Source organism: Trachemys scripta, chromosome 2, assembly GCF_013100865.1.
Source record: "Trachemys scripta elegans isolate TJP31775 chromosome 2, CAS_Tse_1.0, whole genome shotgun sequence".
NCBI classification, from domain to species: domain Eukaryota; kingdom Metazoa; phylum Chordata; order Testudines; family Emydidae; genus Trachemys; species Trachemys scripta.
Genome location: NC_048299.1, coordinates 85,784,015 through 85,807,736, shown reverse-complemented (window position 1 = coordinate 85,807,736; position 23,722 = coordinate 85,784,015).

Sequence of the window (23,722 nt, the reverse complement as noted above, 5' to 3'; positions counted from 1 at the left end):
TTTTTTCCATTACCTTATTTTCCTGATAGAGAACAGTGAGAACTGGAATTTCACCATTTAAACTGGGGGACTGCATAGGTTACACACAAAGCAAACAGGCTCTGAAAGAACTGGAAAACATACTATCAACCTCATTTACAACACATAAATTCAACATATTCCCTACCCTTCAACAGAATTTGTAAGTATACCAGTATTTTATGTTGGGTCACTTTATCTGCTGTTATATAAAAACAAGACATTAATACTATGTTGTAAGTGTAGACACTGTGATCACAGCTGTACAAGACACAAACAAAAACATGGGTGTGAAATCCTGGCCTCATTGAAGTCAATGGAAGTTTTGCTATTTACTTCAGTAAGGCTGGATTTTACCCTTGATCCTTGTACTAAGGAACATTTAAGCTAAAGATCAGACACCACAGAAGATGGGGATGCCATTAACTCTGAAATATTTTTCCCCACACACTGGGATGATGGTGGCATTATATTGGTGAGGTTTAGCATTTGCTCAGCTCATGGAAGAAGTGAATTTTCAAAAGGGATTTGAATGAAGACAAAGTGTGAAACTTGTGCACCAGGAAGGGCAGAGAATTATACTTCAGCTTCCTCAGAAGGAGGAAATGACAGATGCACTGAGGTGCATACCATTGGCGGAAGGAAGAGGCAAGATGGGGAAAAAAATTGAGATGTAGGATTTCTTTCTTACAGTATATGACAGAGTACTCAGGTCTAATAGACGGGTCAGCACTCTGATCACAGTAGCCTCAATTAGTTTCCCCAGCAACGGCTGATTGAGGAAATAGGGAAGAAGTAGCTAAACAGACAAGGAAGCTAGGTGAATTAAGGAACTAATTGGCCCATCAGCTGATGAGCTTGATAAAAAGGCAGGAAGGAAGCGTCAGGATGTGGGAGGATAGTGCTAACTGTGCCAGCACTGAAGGCCATCCCAAGGAAGACAGATCTCTTTTCCTCACAGGGCCCTAATGAACAGCGGCTGAAGTTCATAGGGATTAGGAGTGGTGTGTTGCACTATACAGGTGTTGGTGGAGCGGAATAAATTATACGGAGTGGACACTAAAAGAAGAGCAATTCCTGGGGTGGCAACTACCAGAGGAGGGGGAGTATGATACCCACCATATCACACATTAAGAGATCAAATTTTTCTGAACACATAAAACAGATCTTCTGTAGAATACTATGGTGCTCCACATTTCCAGAACCATTGAATTCCATCACCTCAAGAATACACGGCTTTCTGTCTGCCATGGACACCTTCAAGAAAGGAGAGGTGTCCACCCTGGAAAATATTAATTTTGTTTCAATGTTTTAGATATGTTATAAAAGACCTGTGTTAATGAGTGTGTCCTTACATATGATGCTGGTATTTTCAAGAAACTAAGGCAGTCCCATTGAAATTCAATGGTAGTTGGGCTCCTGACTTCCTTAGGTACCTGTGAAAGTCCAAGTCTAAATGCATACATACTATCATCTGACTTTCTTTTGTTTCTATATGGTTTATCCTGCCCCCCACTATATGGATACAATTTCTACTGATTTTGGCACTAATGCTCCCTGTACAAAATATCTAATGGTTTGCATATTAGATAGCTGTACATTGCCTGTTATATGCATCCTTACTATGAGCCTTATCCCATCCCTGTAAAAACCAAGATGGATTTTGCCATTGGCTTCAATGGCAGCAGCATCAGTCTCTTTGTATTTCCTGGAGTCAGGAGGGAAACACGTACTGCCATATGATTACTGGGAAAATTTTCAGAAGTGCCCACATAGTTTAGGAACCTATGTCTCATTTTCAAAAGCGATTTAGGCATTTATGAGTCTAAATCTAATTGAAAATAGATAGGATTAGACTCCTAAGTGCCTAAATCACTTCTGAAAATGGAACTTAAATGCTTTTGAAAATTTTACCCAGTGTCAATCCTGTGCCAAAATGTACTTCATTTTTATGTATATATGTGCAAAAGGAATACAATTTTATTCATAAAGCAAATGTTTTTTAAAGCAGGGCTTTACCATTAGTAATAAAGACTGAATGTGTAATGCTGCTATGCCGTGGGACCAAATCCTTGGATTATTTACAGATTTGCTTGGATAAATAATGTTTTCATGTAACATATATTGTTCTTACCACAAGCAGAGTAAATCCACCTAGAAGGTACACGTCTGTGCCTCCACTCACACAGGACAGAGTTAGTAATGTATGGTGTCTCTCTTTCTGCATTTCAAAATGGAAATGGGCCTGCTCTAAATTTCACTGAAAGCCATGGTAGTCATTCAACTGACCTGAAAGGGAGCTGGATCAGGTCCCACATGTACAGTGGTGATTATACGGTTTAAACTGCACTTATTCAGTTTTTACCCTTTGAAAACATTTTTCACTCCATAGGACAAATATCACCAAACTGAAAATATCATTACAACTCCAAGTCCTTTCACACCTTTGGACTGCATGGGTGCTAGTCAACATATTTAAATCTGATAGATCTTTATGTTTACATTCAGACAGTTCTCTTTAAATTGTCGTGTTTGTGTGTGTGTCCCTGCATGTGCGAGTGCGTGTTGTTTCAGGGGTTCCCACTGATCATCTATTTTAGCTACCTACTATTATGAACTTTTGTCCATCCCAAGGACTGAAAAAAATCATAGTAGCATAGTAGCATCATTCACATCCATTGATAATTATTTAAGTAAACTATATCAAGCAGAAAAGTGAGCTATTTACCAAAAAAGCAAGAACAGCATATAAATCTCAGAGATTGGAAATGATCCAGGTTGAGAAGTTCTCCAGATGTCAGTCTATAAACAGTGCTTTGTGAAATGAATTTCTCCATTAACTGTTGGCAAGAACAGCACCTAGAATATGTTATTGCATTATGACCCACTCTTCCCCCTTTTCTGTGCAGCTGAATTCTTGTCTGACACCTCAGATCTTTTATCAGTTGTGATAAATCCAGCACTTTGGGCAGGCAAACTGCGGTCAGCAAAATTGTTTGATAGGGTACGATGTTACGGCCAAGTAATTGTGAGCTTTCTTCACTGAAGGAAATGAGACCGCTCTTGTTTATTTTCACTACATCTGTTTTTGTAACACATTTAGTTCTTAAGTTGGAAAGAGACACACACATCCAAAGGAAACATAAACATATGATATCTACTTTTTCTTTAACTGAAGTACTGACAGTTTTGCTACAGAGTCCTATCACAATGTTTTTACATGTTAACATGGTTCTTAAAGCTCAAAAACAGGAAAACAAAAGTAGTAAACAGCCGTAGAAAGTAAAGGAGCTTGGCAGGAATGACTATTTGTGTTTCCTCTTTCTTTTCCAGTTGATCAATATCTAATCCATTCATCAACAAAAAGTGCAGTCTATTATCCTCCAGCTAGATCTCCCCTTCACAGGACAGAAGAACAATCTATGATATTTGGACATGTTCTATTATTTTAAATTTTCACATAGCTATTAAACTCCCCAAAACAGACAAAGTCAAAATCAAATAATCTATTTTCTGGGAGTTTCCATTTCCACTCTTATTTCTCTTCTGAATTCTCCTTCTGAGATTAACTCTTACAAGAGTTCTTACAGAAGGGAGAAAAAAAATGTTACACATTCAGTCTCAGTGACAAGAAGGCCAGTACATGAGGCGAAAGCGCTGTAAAAAGCAGATCTTTCCTTCCTATGTACACCACTGGAGATAGACTGAATAGCAAAACTATTGCACAGAAGAACTCCCAAAGTTCTGGGCAATTTCATATTCAATTACTTGCTTTTACAATTACAATACATACTGAAACAGTAATCCTTCTCAAAGTGCACAGAAACTGCAGTTTTCAACAGTGTTATAGTCTAGGTGCCATTGATGCATTAAAGGGTTCATAATGGTCACTCCAGTTGCATACTGTTTAGGGAGCAGAAGAGAACAGATTGTTCACTCTAGAGATTTCCCCATTTCAGCATAGTCTCTTTGCAAGAGTAAAGAAACAGAAAAAGCATGGGAAGCTTTTCCAAAAAGATTTTTATTTATTTAAAGATATTTTTACATCTGCCTAATGGAAAATGATCTTCTCATCAAGTTTCAGTGAGGGAAATGCTAATGGAATAGCTGATTAATCAGTTAAGTACTGCAGAACAAACCAAAGTCGGGGAAATTCATATTTTTCCCACTGTTCCCAACTGATTCATGGAAAATGTTTCTAATTTTTGTACAATTAAAACATATTCTGCTGAGTTAAATATCTAGTCCTAAATTACTGTGGACAATCTAAACACATCTCCAGTTAGGAATACACTGTGGAATGGTTTTGGTAGACTGTTCAATAGAAAACTGAGGCCTGGTCTACACTACCAAGTAAGCTGCCTTGCATTGACCTAATTGTGCACGTGTCTACACTTAAATTTGTCTCGCACTGGTCTAAGCAAGCACTGAACCATGGTCAATGTACTGAGGTCAATGCAGTGTGAGACTGTGTTACATTGACCCTAACAGTCCTCCAGCAGCTGTCCCACAATGCCAAACACTGACCTCTCTGGACACAAATGTGAACTCCACTGCCCAGCAGTCACATAGACCTGAAGCCCTTCCACACCCTTTAAAAACCCCCAAATTTTTGAAATGCCCTTTCCTGACTGTCCACCTTGGCAAGCACACCTAGCAGCTCTCCACTGTTGTGTGCAACTGCCCAGCTATGCTGGCTACATGCTCCAGACGCACTCTGGTCTGGCGCAGCCAAGAGATATTGGCTCTCCTGGGCCTGTGGGAAGATGGGGCTGTGCAGGTACAGATATGGACAGCTACAAGCAGGTTGCATGGGGGGAATGCAGTAGAAGGGGTACAACAGGGATTCGCAGCAGTGCCACGTGAAAGTGAAGAAGCTTCAGCAGGCATATCAGAATGCCAGGGAGGCCAACAGTCAATCCGTTGCTGAGCTGCAGACCTGCCACTTTTATAATGAGCTGCATACCATACTTGACATGCGACCGGGGGATCCAGCTATGCTACGAGCCAAGACCTTTGATACTTCACTGCAGTCTAATCTGTCATGGCCGTCGAGAACGGGCAAGCCTGATTCAGGGGAAGAAGCCTCAGGTAAGTATGTAAATGTATTTCCCATTGCAGTGATGTACTAATGATGCCCCAACTTAACAGGACACCTCTATCAACTTTTCATTGTTTTACTCATATTAAAAGAGGTAGCATTATCTGCTTTTCAATCTGCTGCAGAGTTAGGTGGGGACTGAAGGGGGTGGGAAGGCCATGCGGACCAGTTTGTTTATGTACACAGGAATGTCCTTTGAGTCCTCCTTTTGGATTTCAATACATTTTCATGAAGGTACTCTGCAATTCTCTCTCAAAGGTTTCTAGGGACGGCAGCCTTATTTCATCCTCCACTGTAGGACACTTTCCCATGCCAGGAAGCAAGAACTTGGTAGGCACTATTGCAGTAAACAGGCTAGCAGCATAAGGGCCCAGGTGACTTTGGAAAACCAGCAGCAGCTATGCTATCTGTGACTTTGTTACCCTTAAGAGTGAGCTATTTACCAAATATCAGCTAAAATCACCACCTGTGAAACATGGTGCCAGTAATCAAGTGCCATTGCCCTGTACTCATAGATTCATGCAACTGAGCAATTGCCTCCTCACTTCCCTCACCTCTCCTGGGTCATACTCACCATGGCTGGGGCTGAAGAGCAGAAGTGTCAATAAGCATGTCTTGTTCAAAACTTTAGGGGAGCAAGGGAAGGGAGTTCTGAATCTTAAGTTTTGCTTACTGTTGTGATTGTACTGACAATGGTACCTGTGTGTGTTTTATCTGTAGCTGCTGCCATTGAAGGGATTCCCTCTCCATAACTGCAGAATGCCTGACCCAGATAAGGAGGAGAATGAAGATGATCTGTTCAATGAGGTCCTGCAAGCCAGTGCTGCATCAGACCATGAGCAAATGGCCTGGAGGGGTGAATATTGCAGATAGCCTGGAAAAGGAAAGAGCAGACAGGAAAAGGGCCAAGAGTACATAGGTGCTGGAACTAGGCATGCGGGGGTGCTGCAACACCCCCTGGCTTGAAGTGGTTTCCATCATATGCGGGGTTTACAGTTTGGTTCAATGGCTCTCAGCACCCCCACTATGCAAATTGTTCCAGCACCCCTGTAAGAGTACCAACAGGAAGAGGAGAGAGAGAGAGATGCATCAAGACATAATGGGGCTTCTCTGGCATCAAATACAGATGCTGCAGACTCTTGTGGATCTATAGATTCAACAGTCATCTCCTTTTGCAGTCTATGGAGAACTCCATTTCAGTGCCTTCCTACACCACCACCACCCCTATATTTCACATGGCACTAGAAGCCACATCTCTACCCCCACCACTCCACACCAGGGGACAATAAGGACAATTACACCTTCACATATACTGACCTGCGAGAGAAACTGCAGAGCCAGGTAGAGCACAGTCCACCACAACACATTACTGTGGCTCGCTGTTAAAGTGCTCTTTCAAAGCCTTCCTGAGCCATATAGCTCAGGGTTGAGCTCTTCTAATAGCCCTTGTGTCTGGCTCTTCAAATTAAGCAGAGAGCACCTCCACCTCCATTCTCTATCCCGGCTGCAACTTTTCCCCTTTTCCGCCACAGATATTATGCAGGACGCAGGAGGCAGCTATAACCATCGGGATGTTTTTTTACTTAGATTTTTATGCAGAGTCTTGTGAGTAAACAACGCCAGCATCTCTTCAAACTACCAAAAGCAGATTCAACTGTCATTCTGCAACTTCCGAGCTGGTAGCTGAATCTTTCCTTCGTGCTCTCAAGATGGCCAGCATACAGCTTCATGAGCCAGGGGAGCAAGAGGTAGGCTGAGTCCCTCAGGATCACCACTGGCATTTCAACATCACCAAAGGTAGCCCACCATTTGGGAAAGAAAGTCCCCGCTTGCAATGTTCTGAACAGTTTTATGTTCTTAAAGATGCAAGCGCCAGGCACCTTCCCTGACTAGTCAATACTGATATCAGTGAAGCACCCCAGTGATCCACCAAAGCTTGCATAATCATAGAAAAATAGCCTTTCTGTTGATTTACTCTGTGGCCAGGTGGACTGGTGCCAAAATAGAGATATGAGTGCCATATGTGGCTCCACTGTAGTTCGGGAACCTCATTGCTTCAAATCTATCCACTATGTCCTGCATGTGGCCTAGAGTCACAGTCCTGTGTAGCAGGAGACCATTAATGGCCCTGAGCAATTGCATAACAATGGCCCCCAAAGTGAATTTTCCAACTCCAAAATGATTTCTCACTGACAGGTAGCAATCTGGTGTCGCAAGTTTCCACAGTGCAATCACTATTCGCTTTTCTACTATCATTGCAGCTCTCATTCTGGTGTCCTAACACAGGAATGCTGGGGTGAGCTTGTCACACAGATCCAGGAATGTGGCCTAGTGAATCCAAAAGTTCTGCAGACCCTGCTCGTCATCCCTAACCCTGCATTATGATGCGACCTGAACAGTCAGTGCTCATTTCTCAGACACAGAAGTAGCGCTCCACGATCTGCAGCTGCTCCATAAATGACACCAACAACTTTGAATTGGATCTTGATGTGTTCCACAGCAATCTGTCCTCCACAAAATTGTCATATTCCCCGCTGATTCGGTTCTTCTTTCAACTCTGCAAATATCGGAGTATCATACATCCTGTGATTGCAATACTCATGACAATAGTGCAGAAATGTGCAGGTGCCATGCTTTTGTCAAATATGGCAGGCAGCAAGAAGGGCCATGCGGGTTTGTGCAGTTTTTTTAAAAGGAGAAAAATTATGTTATATAGATGGCATTATGGGATAGAGAAAGTTGCATGATGGGAAATTGACTCCCTTGCTCCCAGTCTCACCTTTCACTCCCATAACTTCCCAAAAGACAGTGGACAGGACAGTGGCAAGTTGCACACAGGGATAGCTATCCATAGTGCACCATGCTGTGCAGCGAAACAAGCATTCCTGGTGGGTTCACACAATGCCATCATCAGGAGCTAAGTATGCATGCGCACAAGCGATATACTGTGACAGCTTTATGCCAACATAGTTTGCATCAGCAAAAGCTTGTAATATAGACATGCCCTAAGTAACTTTCGAGATCAGAGTGTGGAAAGATAATCTACAACCGTCAAGCGAGAGCCTAGCAGGTTTGTGTGACACGCAGAGGTATTTTGGGTACAATGACTTCTTTTGAATTTATAAGTTGTCTCAACCTGTAACAGTGCAGGGGATTTTGGCAGAACACTCTCTTTTATGACAGCACATATGCTGTTTAAGTCGTCAAATCCTCTTGGCCATTTTTCCAGGAAGAGGTTGAGTGCATGTGGTATGCAAGTCATAGGAATGGCATTGGGAAATGCCACTAAAAACTGATCTAACAGCTGTTTTCATTAAAGAAGCATTATGGGACATCATGCAAAAAACTCTGTCAAAATCAACTTTCTGTAGTACCCTTAGCAAAGCATGGCTGAGAGTGGAATAATTTTAAGCTATCTAGCCATTCAATATCTAGCAAAATAAGTTTCTTAGTAGCTCTGAAAAAAAGGATGAATAATGATAGCTCCCTTCAGCCACATAAGTCTGTTATTTCATCCAACAATGCATTCACCTGACAATCATGCACTGCTTGGAAAATAAGTTCCTTGTGTTCTGGTCTGAGTTGCGGAAGGTAAATATTTCTTAGTTGTGCAGGACTTGGAAGAGTTCCACCTTCCTTTGTGTAATGGCATGAAAAATCAGTTTACAATGAGGCCTTTACAAGGGCAATATCAGCTCAGACAATAACTCTTGACAAATGCCAGCATAAAGCTCTCACAGTATTCTTCAGAGTGCATTGTCTGACATAAACACCCAGTTTTTGTTGTTGTCTGGGACTCAGGCCCTTCACCTTTATTTTTAGAGTGTCTTCTCCTCCAACTATATTTTGTATTTAGCATAAATGTGTAGGGCTTGTTTCGTAAATGTGAAATACTATGGAAACAGAACAGAATATTACTGCCAGCAAATTCAATGATACAGATTTTCAGGGCAAAATTATGCTCATTCAACTACGTAAACCATATTGATGGCTGTATTTTTGGAGGGCTGGGGTGGTGGGAGAAGGGAAAGGTCAGTTTTTTTAGTAGTTTCCCATAATAACTTTTATACCATAAAGGTGTGGCTTTTTATAGAATATGTACACACACACATATTATACATATATAAAGAGAGCATGCACACACAGTTTTGCTGGCTAGCTGCACTACAAAAATGGCTTAAAATAAATACCCAAAAATGAAAATAAACCCCCCAAAACCAGAAACCTTAAGTATAATTCAGAAATTTCCTTTCTAACATCCCTCTCTGTACTGCTTCTACTGTCTTCTCAAACAATATACAAAATATTACTTCTTCTCAATGTGAGAATCAAAGGCTGCATCAGCTCTTCCCACAAGACTTCTTACCACAAAAAATTCAGGGGGTGGCGGATTTTCCTTTTTTCTTCTAATTATCAACATGACTTGGCTTCTCGGCATACTTGTATGTCCTCCCAGGCATGCTGCACCAGAAAGACAACACTAGTGGAAAGTCTAAATTCATGTCTTCTAAATTCTGCTTGAACTATTAACATGTACTTCCATCTCACTTAGAATCTGATTACGCATAGTCTACCTTGCACTGCATCAGTGTCAATGGACAAACAGTATGGCTGCTAAATTAAGGAAGCACATAATGCCAAATCATGCTATTCAGATCACTACACAAGAACAGATTCATGTTAATTTGGTCTGAAATAGCCTGAATTTGGTGGACATGTTTGATGGGGTATTTGGTGGGCTGAGACTATGAAGGGGTGGATAAAAGTTTCTGTAAGTATCTGTCTGAGTTCCTGTTAAATCAATCCTGCTGGAACTTTATGACGTTATTAATAATGTTAGGACACCTAGAGTCTTGGAGAGGTGTATTTTTATTATTTAAAATCTAAATAAATACTGAGATAATATTTAATAACTTTCCAGAAACATTTGTTCTCCAAAGACATTATATATCTCTATATAAACAAATTACCTCTACGGGTTCTGTATTAAGACCCAGAGAGAACTCCTGAAGTTCAATGCTCTGAGCTCTTGAATCCAGCAAAAGGTATCCTCATCAAAACATATTTGCTGTCAGCAATGTTCATCACACTCTCTTTATCAAGACTGTAGCCTTTTTCATTACCCCATCATTCTATTATTTATGTTTTGCTAAAACTATATATTGTAACACTGATACACTGACCCTTCCTATATTCAGCACCCGTAACACATTAGACACCAAATTTCCTTATCCTGTTCTTATTTACAGCATTTCATTGTGGAGCATAGTGACATAGTTCTAGGACTCACGAGTGGCACTCCAATGGCATGATCCAAAGCCAACTGAAGACAACAGAAGCCTTTCCATTGACTTCAGTGGGTTTTGGGTAGGGATCAAGAGAGGAGTGGGACCAACGGGATGAATGCATCAGCAGTTTCAATGATAAAATCACGATGAAAAGGAACCTAAGCTCCTCCAAAAGATGCCCTTAATAGGAGCTGGAGAAAAGAACATCAAATTCTTGGAGCTTTGATGATGTCAGAGACACCAAACTCTAGTAGGAGTCCATGGGAATCTCTGGTAAATTTGTAAACTGAGCAACTTGTAGATTATTTGGGTACAGATGAACAAGTCAAGGATACCAAAGAACTTGCAACACTGAAAGGAGAGTTCTTTTTTAATATGTAACAATATCGTCCAGTGCTTGAAATAAATTCTCAAATGAAGCAGCTCATTATTTTGTGAAATATATTAATGTATTGGAGAAAACACATCGCTTTTGCTGAATCACAAGTTTCTCAGTTTATTATTGATGTCACCCATAAGACAAACAGAGTTTTATTTAGAAATGCATGGTGGGAGAATTTGCCACATCCAGGGCAACATTACATTTTATCTAGTCTGGGAAATTTTCACTTTTCTTAATGATGAACTAGCTGGCTTTCGATGGATTATGTTAGAGGCTGAGAACTAAAAGAATAATAATAAGCATGTATGGAAATTTGTTTCATTATTGCAGTAGCACATTTCAATGACTTAAGTCTAATTAATTCCCTTTGCTATTTGAAGCCTTTTTTTTGCTTTTATGACTAAAACCTGCTCTGTTTTTATTATTTTGGGCTCAATCATTCCCACCCCGGGAATGGGTTTTGCATAGGAAATTTTCATGAGGAACCCTCACATCATCCTATGGGGAAGGGATCAATTTGTCCTCCAGCTGTGCAGTAGCCTGCAGGATATGCTGTTTTCCTGGCAGGTCCCCAGAAACCACATGGAGGATATAGAAGGCCACCCAGAGATTCTGTGCCTCTGCACGAAACTAGGCCTCAGTGACAAACTTGGTCTAACGTGTTGCTCCATTTATTTAACCTATTTGCTTTTGAGGAATGGAGACAGAATTGCATAACAGACAGTCCCAGAGCCTTAAAATTCCATCTTATCCCTCAGAGAGTTTGTTCATTTACAAGAACATATTGCTACTCAATAGATTTCACCCTGCAGGGCAAGTGGGACTTTAGGAGTCTGGGGCTTGAATCTGATTTCACTTACACCTGTGCAAATCAGGAGTAACTATTGAACCCAATGGTGTTAAACTAGTATAAAAATGGTGTATGTGAAAAAAGAATCAGGTTCCATCACTGCTATTGTTTAAGACTACGATTATGGAATCTGTGACTTCCAGAGACCTCTGTGACATTTTCTGTCCTGGTCCCAGCCAGCCCCCCCTCCCCCCCCACAGCTCTCAGCCCCTGCCCTGGTGGGGGGACCCCCCACATCTGCCCAGCTGTGGCAGACAGACCCTGTGAGGGGACCCCGCAGCAGCCCAGCCCCCACAGATGGCAGGGGCCCCCCAAGAGCTGGTCAGCCATTGCGCAGAGGTATTCCAGAGCTCCCACTGACCGCAGCGGCAGGGGACCCCAAGCCGCAGCAGCAGTGAGTGCTGAACCCACCTGCCCATTTTGTCAGGGATAGTTTTAGTGAAAGTCAGGGACAAGTCATCGGCTTCTGTGAATTTCTGTTTATTGCCCATAACCTGTCCATGACTTTTACTAAAAATATCTGTCACAAAATCTTAGTCTTACTGTTGTTTAGTCAAAGGAGTTCTGGTCTCTGAGGCTTTCACTGACTGACTTTTCATATCCTCTTCTATTCACAACTTTGCTTTTCAACTTTAGTGGCAGAAATCCAGGCCAGAAACAAAGCAGTGGTCCCTGCATTTCTCTAATGAAATACAATTATTGTCATATTTGAGCCAAATGGAAAACAGTCATGAGGCCAAGACATTTTTTCTTGTTTTGTTATGACTGACGGTCCTATTAAATATTCAGCCAAGCAAGTATCCTATATAATATTGTTAGCCAAGATTTTTCAAAAGTGGCTAGTGATTTTGGGTGTGTAATTTGAAATATCTTAAAGGAGCTTGATTTGGACACACTGTTGCACACCTTCTGAAAATCAGGCATCTTAAAGTGTCGCAAGTTGGGCTCCCAAATCTCTAGCCGCTTTAGAAAGCCTTGACCTTGATCTTTTCAGACAAGAGAGAGTGGTTTAACTTGGCTAATGTCACCAAATGAATTTACATCTACTAGTCCCAAAGAGATAAAGGACATGTAGGGAGAGCTCCATACAAGACAACCTGCAGAGTTTGGTAAAGCAATCTCTGTTTTTATAATAAAATGCTAAGAATGAGACAAAGTGGCTTTTTGTATGGATGGAAAAGACACAGGATTTACTGTACTGCTTCAACTTGTACAAAGTTGACAGTGCCTTTATTGTACAAAAGAAAAATAAATTAAACAAACGACAGAGCAAGTAGAGTAAAGAGATGCTCTTTTTCAGCTATTTTCATACCATATGGTCATATAATTCATCTAATTCAGCTACTTGGTTTTCCAGGACTTACTTTTAGCTCTTTGTTCAGGATTTTTTTCATTTATTTTACTAACAGAAAGATATAATGGACTGGAGCAATAAAACAGAAATCAGACCTTTGCTAAAACTGTCAAAATTCGCCTTTTTGAGATTGGAAGCTCTTTGGTGCAGATAACCTATACATCTGTACAGCGCCTAGCACAATGGGGCACCGGACTTCTCTGGGGTCTCTACATACTACTGCAATACATATGTTAAATAACAAGAAATGATGATGACAAATGTTTAATATCTTTCACAAAAATGTGCTTGTAATCAAAACTCTGTTTTTGTCAGTAAACTAGTCTTCCTTCCCTAAAAACATACAGTATGTCACAGAAGAAATGATGCAAAAGGATGAAGTTGTTCAATCACTTGGTCTCAGTCTGAATACAACCTATAAGATCATCAGTTAAAATCACATATGAGATGGTATCCAAAAGATCCGTTTTTAAATTGTCACTACAAAATAAAAAGGACTGCAAAAATTCAAGCCACATTTGAATTTGGGGTTTATGGTGTGCAGAATGATTTCTGATACATTTTAGTATTTCTTCAGCAGAACATCTGATAATCAATTTGCCTCAAGTCCATGCCATCTTCCCTGCAGCACTCTAGTTAATCACTTAGATTTTACTTATTTTAAAAACTTAGATTTTAGGCTGACTGAACATTCTGGAGGCCCTAGCTACTGTAACTTGCTCTTATTGCTTGAGACGTTAATCCCTGATTTTTAGGAAGAGGATGACACCACAACCAATAAAGTGGCTCTTCAATGACAAGACACTGGTTTGTGGAGGAATGCTACAAACAATCAACTTACTCAACTCTTTGCAGTAGACACCTGAAATCCCATTCACACTAGTATTTTTAAATCAGGTTAAAGAATTCACTATGCTTTTAATCTGGGTTGTATGGTTTATGTCCATAATGCACAGGTTTTAAATTGTGCTGCATCTGTGTTACAGAACTGTATTCAAATACTATCAGCGTGTGGAAGGGAATGTTCCAGCGTCACATGAGTTAGTACATCTGACATTGGTATTGGAAGACTTGTAAAACTGTTTCAAACTCTGGCTCTCTTTTCACTAGAAACATGGTTTCAAATCAGAAGGTAGCCTTCTGTGTGTCATGAGTCTATTGCTTTGAGAATTTTAGTGATGTCCCTTTCTATATACTGGTAACATTGGTACTTCCTGCCAGTTTCTTCAATTCCACTCCCCTCAATGCCCAAAAATGAAAAATCATGCACGCTTTCCCTCCTGCTTGTGCATCACTTCAAAAGAAACTAATCTGAGACACTTGCATCTGAATGACAAAGCCAATATTTTCACATAACTGCAGTTTGCTGCTTAAAAAGAGTGCAAAGTTTTGTAACCCAAGATCAGCATTTTAACAGATCTGATTGTCATAATTTTACTACTTATAATTTCTCACATTGCACAAAACTCACATCATTTAAAACAATCCCACACTTTTGAAAGTCTTGCTCTGGTTGTTAACCCTAGCAACTCTTTTTTCACATGAGCTACAACAATATTTCATTCTGAATATAAGCACATTTTCTGGTCATAATATTTTATTTTTCACTCACTGAGGATGAATTCTCCTCTCTGACACACGGGTGAACTCCCATTAATTCAATGGAACATCCAACCATTTATCGGAGGGACAAATTTGAGAGAAGATGATATTTTAAAACTCTGCCTAAACACCAGCCCAAGTCATCCTGTATTAAAAATTCTATGTTCTTGAATAGAACTTTGCCTTTCAGTCAAGCTTGCTAATGATCTGCAATCAGGGCTGGCTCCAGGCACCAGGCACCCAAGCACATGCTTGGGGCGGCACCTGGTAAGGGGCGGCGGGGGGAGCTCCGGCGGCGTGGCGCTCGGCGGGGGGGCGGCGCTGGGGGGGGGGTCCGGCGGCGCGGTGCTCGGCGGGGGGCTCAGGGGGCGGCACTTTTTTTTTGCTGCTTGCGGCAGCAAAAAAGTTAGAGCCAGCCCTGTCTGCAATATATTGAATCTTTTTGGTATTTTGAGTAGATGTATGAAACAAACATCTTTCAAACTCTCTTTATTTTTTACGTAACTCAGCATACTGACCTGAGATGCAGACTGAGCCATTGACCAAGGATCTTTTCATATCAGGAAACATGAGAAATGCTCTGTCTCTTTGGTCTGTCACAGAATACTGTAAACTCTTGTGCTGGCCCTTAGTTCAGAAAGAGGTGTTTCAGAAGATGAACCTATTGATCACTGCTACAGAAGCCTCCAATGGGCCAAGTTCATTCCAAGCAAAGCACTGAAACCCATTGCTCTTCAAAAATTATACCATTAAAAAAGGTACATATTTGCTAGAGTTTGGCCTTAGTTAATGTAGAAGACTGATAATTTCAGGCTTCGGAGTTTTGTATACTTTTATGGTAGAGAAACTAGCGATATATCATGTCCAATGATAGAAAACCAATGAAAATAGGGAAGGAAAAGACAAAGTAAATTTACACTGATCTCATGTTTTCTCAGATCATTTAAAAGCTTTTAAAATGAGTTCATGTCCTTGCACTTCAACATCTACTCTATAGGGCTATTTTCTGACTTTCTCATACTTAGAATCATAGAATATCAGAGTTGGAAGGGACCTCAGGAGATCATCTAGTCCAACCCCCTGCTCAAAGCAGAACCAATCCCCAGACAGACTTTTGCCCCAGATCCCTAAATGGGCCCCTCAAGGATTGAAGTCATAACCTTTGGCTTAGAAGGCCAATGCTCAAACCACTGAGCTATCCCTCCTCCCAATAAAAGAGACTGCAGCCTAGAACTTGGGTCTGGAGAGAGCAGGGACACAGATCCCTGCCAAGACCAAGGTGATTGCTACAGATCTGACTTGCTACAGACTTGCATGCAGATATCCTTTTTTTTCCTCATGTACAGTCTGTACAACCAGATGAGTGTCTAACATACAACACATCCTGCCACATGCTACCAGGGACATTGGAAACGTGAGCACATGCTGACCTGGGATGAGATTTTAAGAGTTATATAAGTTCATCTTAACTGAGCATTAATTTAAATATATTAAATATATTGTCATTATTTAAATAAATAAGATTCCCTCTTCTCCCCCCAAGCCCGATCCACAGCACCTTGAAGTCTGTTGGAATCTTTCCTTTGACCTCAGTGGACTTTGGATCAGGCTCCAGAGGAGCACATATTTGACTTGAGAAATGTTACAGCTCTGCCTTCTTTTATAACATGATAAATTATACATCAGGATAAAGGATGAGAAGCAATGTTATTTCCTTCCTGATTTAAGAACATAAGAACGGCCATACTGGGTCAGACCAAAGATCCATGTAGCCCAATATCCTGTCTTCCGACAGTGGCCAATGCCAGGTGCCCCACGAGGGAATGAACAGAACAGATAACCACCAAGTGATCCATTGCCTGTCGCCCATTCACAGCTTCTGGCAAACAGAGGCTAGGGACACCATCCCTGTCCATCCTGGCTAATAGCCATTGATGGACCTATCCTCCATGAACTTATCTAGTGCTTTTTTGAACCCTCTTATAGACTCGGCCTTCACAACATCCTCTGGCAAGGAGTTCCACGGGTTGACTGTGCGTTTTGTGTGAAAAAATGCTTCCTTTTGTTTGTTTTAAACCTGCTGCCTATTAATTTCATTTGGTGACCCTTAGTGTTATGAGGAGGAATAAATAACACTTCCTTACTTCCTTTCTCCACACCAGTCATGATTTTATAAACCTCTATCATATCTCCCCTTAGTCATCTCTTTTCCAAGCTGAAAAGTCACAGTCTTATTAATCTCTCCTCATATAGCAGCCGTTCCATACCCCTAATAATTTTTGTTGTCCTTTTCTGAACCTTTTCCAGTTCCAATATATCTTTTTTGAGATGGGGCGACCACATCTGCACGCAGTATTCAAGATGTGGGCATACCATGGATTTATATAGAGGCAATATGATATTTTCTGTCTTATTATCTAGCCCCTTCTTAATGATTCCCAACATTCTGTTAGCTTTTTTGACTGGCGCTGCACATTGAGTGGATGTTTTCAGAGAATTATCCACAATGACTCCAAGATCTCTTTCTTGAGTACTGTAGTCAGCCAATTTAGACCCCATCATTTTGTATGTATAGTTGGGATTGTTTTCCAATGTGCATTACTTTACATTTATCAACACTGAATTTCATCTGTCATTTTGTTGCCCAGTCACCCAGTTTTGCGAGATCCTTTTGTAGCTCTTCGCAGTCTGCCTGGGACTTAACTATCTTGAGCAATTTTCTGTCATCTGCAAATTTTGCCACCTCACTGTTTACCCCTTTTTCCAGATCACTTACGAATATATTGAATAGGACTGAGCCCAGTGCAGACCCCTGGGAGACACCGCTATTTACCTCTCTCCATTCTGAAAAATGACCATTTATTCCTACCCTTTGTTTCCTATCTTTTATCCACAAAAAGAAGAACAGGAGTACTTGTGGCACCTTAGAGACTAACAAATTTATTAGAGCATAAGCTTTCGTGGACTACAGCCCACTTCTTCGGATGCATATAGAATGGAACATATATTGAGGAGATATATATATACACACATACAGAGAGCATAAACAGGTGGGAGGTGTCTTACCAACTCTGAGAGGCCAATTAAGAGAAAAAAAACTTTTGAAGTGATAATCAAGCTAGCCCAGTACAGACAGTTTGATAAGAAGTGTGAGAATACTTACAAGGGGAGATAGATACAATGTTTGTAATGGCTCAGCCATTCCCAGTCCTTATTCAAACCGGAGTTGATTGTGTCTAGTTTGCATATCAATTCTAGCTCAGCAGCCTCTCGTTGGAGTCTGTTTTTGAAGTTTTTCTGTTGTAATATAGCCACCCGCAGGTCTGTCACTGAATGACCAGACAGGTTAAAGTGTTCTCCCACTGGTTTTTGAGTATTTTGATTCCTGATGTCAGATTTGTGTCCATTAATTCTTTTGCGTAGAGACTGTCCGGTTTGGCCAATGTACATGGCAGAGGGGCATTGCTGGCACATGATGGCATATATCACATTGGTAGATGTGCAGGTGAACGAGCCCCTGATGGTATGGCTGATGTGATTAGGTCCTATGATGATGTCACTTGAATAGATATGTGGACAGAGTTGGCATTGGGGTTTGTTACAAGGATAGGTTCCTTTATCTTTTATCCAGTTACCAATCCATGAGAGGTCCTTCCCTCTTATCCCATGACAGCTTACTTTGCTTAAGAGCCTTTGGTGAAGGACCTCTCTCTTTCCTCACGCTGCTATGATGGATTCAAATGTAGGAGAAACATGTATGCAGTGACATAAGGGGTATGTCAAAAGAGTAGCATCAGCACGCCAATCCCCTCCTGCAGAGGTAACAACAACTAAAGACCATGGGCTACGGCAAGGCCAGGTCCCAGTATCTCTTCCCTACTTCTTCTCATACAGCAACAGTAGCATAATCATGACAAATCATTTGATGAAACTCCCATGCTGGACTGTCTCCTGTTATGTATGTGGATGGTGGCCCTGTTGATCTAGTGTGGCGTATACTAAACTCCACTTCAGACTGATCCTAGTGGCATAACAAAAAGTGTAGGGCAAATAAATAAAGGTTGCTAATTATGAAGAATAGACATTGAAAACTGTGGTCATGAAAATAATAAGCTAAGTATATTACCTCTAGATATAAAAGGTTTATTTTTGTTATACAAGGAACACACTCAACTTGAGTATGGGCTTTCCTTTCCAAACTGATTCTCGACTAAACATGTACTCACAAGACATTGAACGATGATTTGTCTAAATGGGGTCATGAGAATCCTTTTTTATTTTTAGTTAAATAATCAAATATATGGTAGATACACAGTTTTCAATTGGCACCAGCCTTAATGCTTTATATTGATCCACACATTGATTATGTGCACACACAAAGATATTGATTGTTAAACAGTTCTTGCTACCTATCACTGATTATGGAAATATAATACATCTGACAGCATCACCACTTTCTCTACTACAAAAATGGCACATATTTACAGCACACATTGTTGCTTTGTTTTATCATATGATTTTTCTACTGCACATTGTGTTTTCTGTGGATCAGCTAAATGGGCTGAACAGTTAAGCTTAGATTTCACAAACTCTCTGTAATATACTGTAAGTGTATGATGCACCACCAGATTCTCTGTATTTCTTCAAAGTACTTTCTTTGTTAATTAGATTTTCCTCATTTTAAGGTTTCAAGAGTAAAGAAAAATGTGCAAAATGCTTTATTACCCTTTAGAGTCTGGAAACATGGAACATATCACATTGACCATTTTTTAAACACCTCAGTGCTAAACTACTGTCCGCTGGTTTTTTTAAATTGATGAACTTTATAACTGTTCTGAATATGAAGGAACAGGTATGTTTATTATTCTCTTTAAGTGTTACACAGCAGCACACTGAAGGCGACTCTAGGGCTGCTGGTCTGTCTCTCCTGCCCAGAAAGGACTAACACCATGTCCAAGGTCTGTTCAGGCCTTTCCTTCAGGGAACAATAAAAGAGTTCATCCTAAATTCCAAATAAACCATGGTCTTTCCCCAATCCAAGGTATTCTGCAGGGTCCCAGAAGACTTGCCCCTCTTGTCTCTCCCTTCTGCTTTAGGGTTGCCAACTCTGACTGAAGCTATTCCAGAATTTCCCCCCCAACATGACGTAATGTCATTTTCTTAAAATATCCTATTAAAATCTCCCGGATTGTTTTCAGTAGTCACCAGGAGATCAATGCCGATTTGGGGAGACTCCAGGCCAGTCCTGGAAGGTTGGCAACCCTATTTTGCTCCAGAGTCTGCCATGGGATCCATCCTGTTTTCATGCAGTTTCTCCCTTCAACTGAGCTCTTTCAGCCCTTTATAGGAAGCACCTGACCTCTTCTCAGCTGGATCTGATAATCCCCTCTCCCAGGCCAAAACACCTGGCCAAAAAAATAAAAAAAAAATAAAAATAAAGGTCAGTCTCCAAACTGGCCAGTCCCATGGCCCTTTGAGGGGCAGACTACCCTGTCACGGTGAACAAAGAAAATACAAATATATATTTGCTCTTAGTTCTCCCCGTTTGGCCCTGTCTCCACTGTACTATCTCAGAATACACAATTCTGTTGTCACATCTGCCAAGGAAGCTACTTTTGGAGCACAGAGTCAGCCCACAGGGACAAAGTTAAAAACTCATCTTTTCCAACCAAGTACAAAACAACAACAAAACTGCAAATCCATGCAACATATTTAGAAAATGACTTCACTGTCTCCCTGTCCCTATGGACAGGTTTTACCCTCCAGCAGGGCTGACTTGGGAGCTGTATGTTTCATTGTGGTCACTGTGATATCAGGGGACCTAAAAAGAAGATAGCTATTCAGAGTAGAGGCTGCTATTAAAAACTCAAATTTGACAACAGATGCAAGTGTATTTAAACATAAATACAGGGGAAAGTGCAATATCACAAATAATATTCAGTGGTTTCTATTATTAAAAGCTGTCATTTGAAAGGAGTTTTGTGTAGTAGATACACAGCATACAGCACATAAACCCTTACATCTTACTTAGTGAGTGCATTCAGCAAATATTACTGAAGTCAATGTGACTTTCATGTTTTCTTTGCACCTGTATCTATGCACCTGCTACCATCAACACAAGATAGTGGCAATATCATCATCATGCTAAGGTGACAACATTGTAAATAAAAATATATAAGAGGTTTCCATAGCCTCTTCAATCTGTATTGGATCACACCCCTCTCCCACCTCCACCATATAATCCAATAGCATACTAGTCCTTTCTCTTTTCACTGAGACCAAATTTGCAGGGGATAATGGTCCAAAAATTACATTCACACCTTCCTTTCTTCCCATGCAAACTCTGAGGAAGTCCCCAGCTTCTGTAGTGAATTCAGCCTCTACAGCAAACTTCTGAAACTGCTTTCAGACGTAACTCTCTTCCAGCATCTTCTGCTAAGCACTACTTTGGTCACCTGATACTGGGTGTAAGAAAAACGACGACGTGCACAACTTTTAGCATCATCAGTGAAATCCTTGCCCTACTTAAGTAAATGGCAAAAACTCCCATTGACTTCAACACGGCCAGGATTTCACTGCAGTCTTCATTCACAGGCTTTTAAATTGTATGTACTTCTAAAAAGGAATTCCTTTTCATTCTACCAAGGTAGAATGTTAGTTTGCCAAAAACATTACAACATAATCAACAGTATAAATAGCAAAAATCTTTCTTTCAACTTTGCACAGAGCAAGATGGATCAGGATATCTGCATGAGGATTTGCAGGACTAGACCCAGGGTTTGTTGGTCCCTAAGTGACTGGTGCATCTACATTGCCACCCAACAGCTCTGGCAGAGCAGCAACTGACAGGATGTGAGCCTTGTGAGTAGGGTGACCCAGGACCGGCTCTAGCGTTTTTGCCACCCCAAGCACAGAAAAAAAAAAAAAGCCGCGATTGCGATCGGCAGCAGCTCTACTGCCGCTTTACGGCGGCAATTCAGCGGCAGGTCCTTCACTCTGAGAGGGAGTGACAGCCTTTTTCCCGGATTCCCTGCACACCGCTCCGCACCTGCCCAAGGCTCAGAGCTGACAACCAGCCTCTTCCCGGGGGTGGGGCTTAGGTGGGCCTAGTGCCCTCGTCGCCATGAGGCCCCACCCCCTGCTCCTCCTCTATCCCCTGAGGTCCCATCCCCTGACCAGGGCAGAAGCCAGAGCTGGGCAGTAGTAAGAGCTGCCCAGGGACAGAAATGCTGAAACAATTTTCACAGGGGGGGTGCCGAGAGCCTTTGGACCAACTGCAAACTCTGTATATAATGGACACCACTTAAAGCTGGGAGTGCGGCAGCACCCCTTGTGGAAGCACCTATCCCAGGGAGCCTGGGCTGCTGTAGGAAACCCTGGTGTCCTGGACGCTCCACTTCCCCAGGGGGTGGGGACCCGGGCCAGGCTCTGCTCTAGGGCAGGTGGAAAGTCCGGCAGCCCAGGCTCCACTGCCCAGCTCCAGCTTCCGGCATGGTGAGGGGCAGGGCCTTCGCAGGCTGAAGAGGAGGAGCATGGGGCAGGGCCACTGAGGGGCGTGGGGCTCCTGCATGTGTCCCATTTTTGTATTCTGTAAAGCTGGCTGCCAAAGAGGGCCCGACTGGCAGTGCTCCCAAGGTCCCCGATTGGTCCAGGCATACTACTTAAGCCTGCAGGGGACACTAGGAAGTTGCCTGTACAGTTAGGTGGATCCCCCAGCTGGCTGTTACAATAGATCTGGCTCCAACCTCCAACTCCGGCTCCGACCCTTGGCTCTGGGTCCTGGCTTCCGACTCTAGCTCTGACCCTTGGCTCTGGATCCTGGTTTCTGACCGGTGGCTCTGGAACTACCCACTAGGACTTGACAAGCTAAAAGAAATATCCTCTCCACAATGTTGGCTCAAAAAAGGAGCAATTAACACCACTCACCACCTGACAACAACCACAGCATACATGCAAGAGGTGGGTCTGTACGGGGAGACTTTGGCAAACCAGTAAAGTGCTTGAAACCACTATGGCTTATTGTTAAAGACGGCCTAGTCAGCAAGCTGTAAATTGGCCATTCAGCAATCTCAGCTTGACCAAGGCAGGAGGGGAGGGGGTTTTGGGTGCCACAGAAAGGGCAGCTTGACCCCGCGTCCTTCCTGATAAGAATTGTGTTGAAGTTGCGGATACATGCATTTTTAAAAAGCAGGAATGTCTATTGGGGTCTCAAGGCTGCAAACTCTGGAAAAACCCACACCTGGTTAATCAATAATCAGAAGGAACCTCTTTCTTGATCATTGAAACTGCTAACTTAACAAGGTTTCTTTAAGGGACATGTCATTCTATTACTAATGTACAAATAAGGGGGAAAAGCTTGAGATGGGGGGACTCGTTTGGGGGGGGACTCTTTGGGACTGGCCTCTCCCTCTGGATGCATCTTGTGTTCCCCACCGGCAGACGGGCTGCCACTGTGCCACTCGAGAGCCACACTCAGCTTCAGTAATTATTGAGGGTTGGGGGTGTTTTACTAACCTGTTGCGGACGTTTGTAAGTGCTTGAGACTAAGTAAAGTTTAGCTTTAAATGAAAGCACTCTTGTGTTGTCCTGTTTGTGCCAGCCATCTATCGGTCGGACGGCTGTGTCTCACCTGATTTATTTCCTGACACCTCCTCGCACAGAGTAAAGGTTACCAAGAGCTTTGGGTTGAAAGAACCCCGGGTAACAGGTCATGTCTGCAGGGATGAAGAAAAAGGACACCTCCTACTCGAGCAACCCTACATAAAATAGGGCAACATTTGCTCAATGACAAAGCGAAGATTCTCTCTCGCTGGCAATGACCGGTCACAGAATTTAAAACTTAACTTCACTACTAGTTTAGAATTCCCTATCAGAAAAGAATTTGGTTTCATATAGTCCTTCTCATACTCAGAGTGCTTTACAAAGTAATTAGTTAAATAATGCAGTTCCTTTGTAGGAAACAAGGCAGCCATTATATGTTACTATTCAGCAATAACTCTCATTGCCTTAGTTTTAAGAACCTGTTTTACTGTTAGAAGGAATTTTAGTCCAGAGATCATTGTTATCTTTTATCTATAACTTTCAACATGATTATTATATAGATCTGAGCAAAAAGGACTGTTTTAAC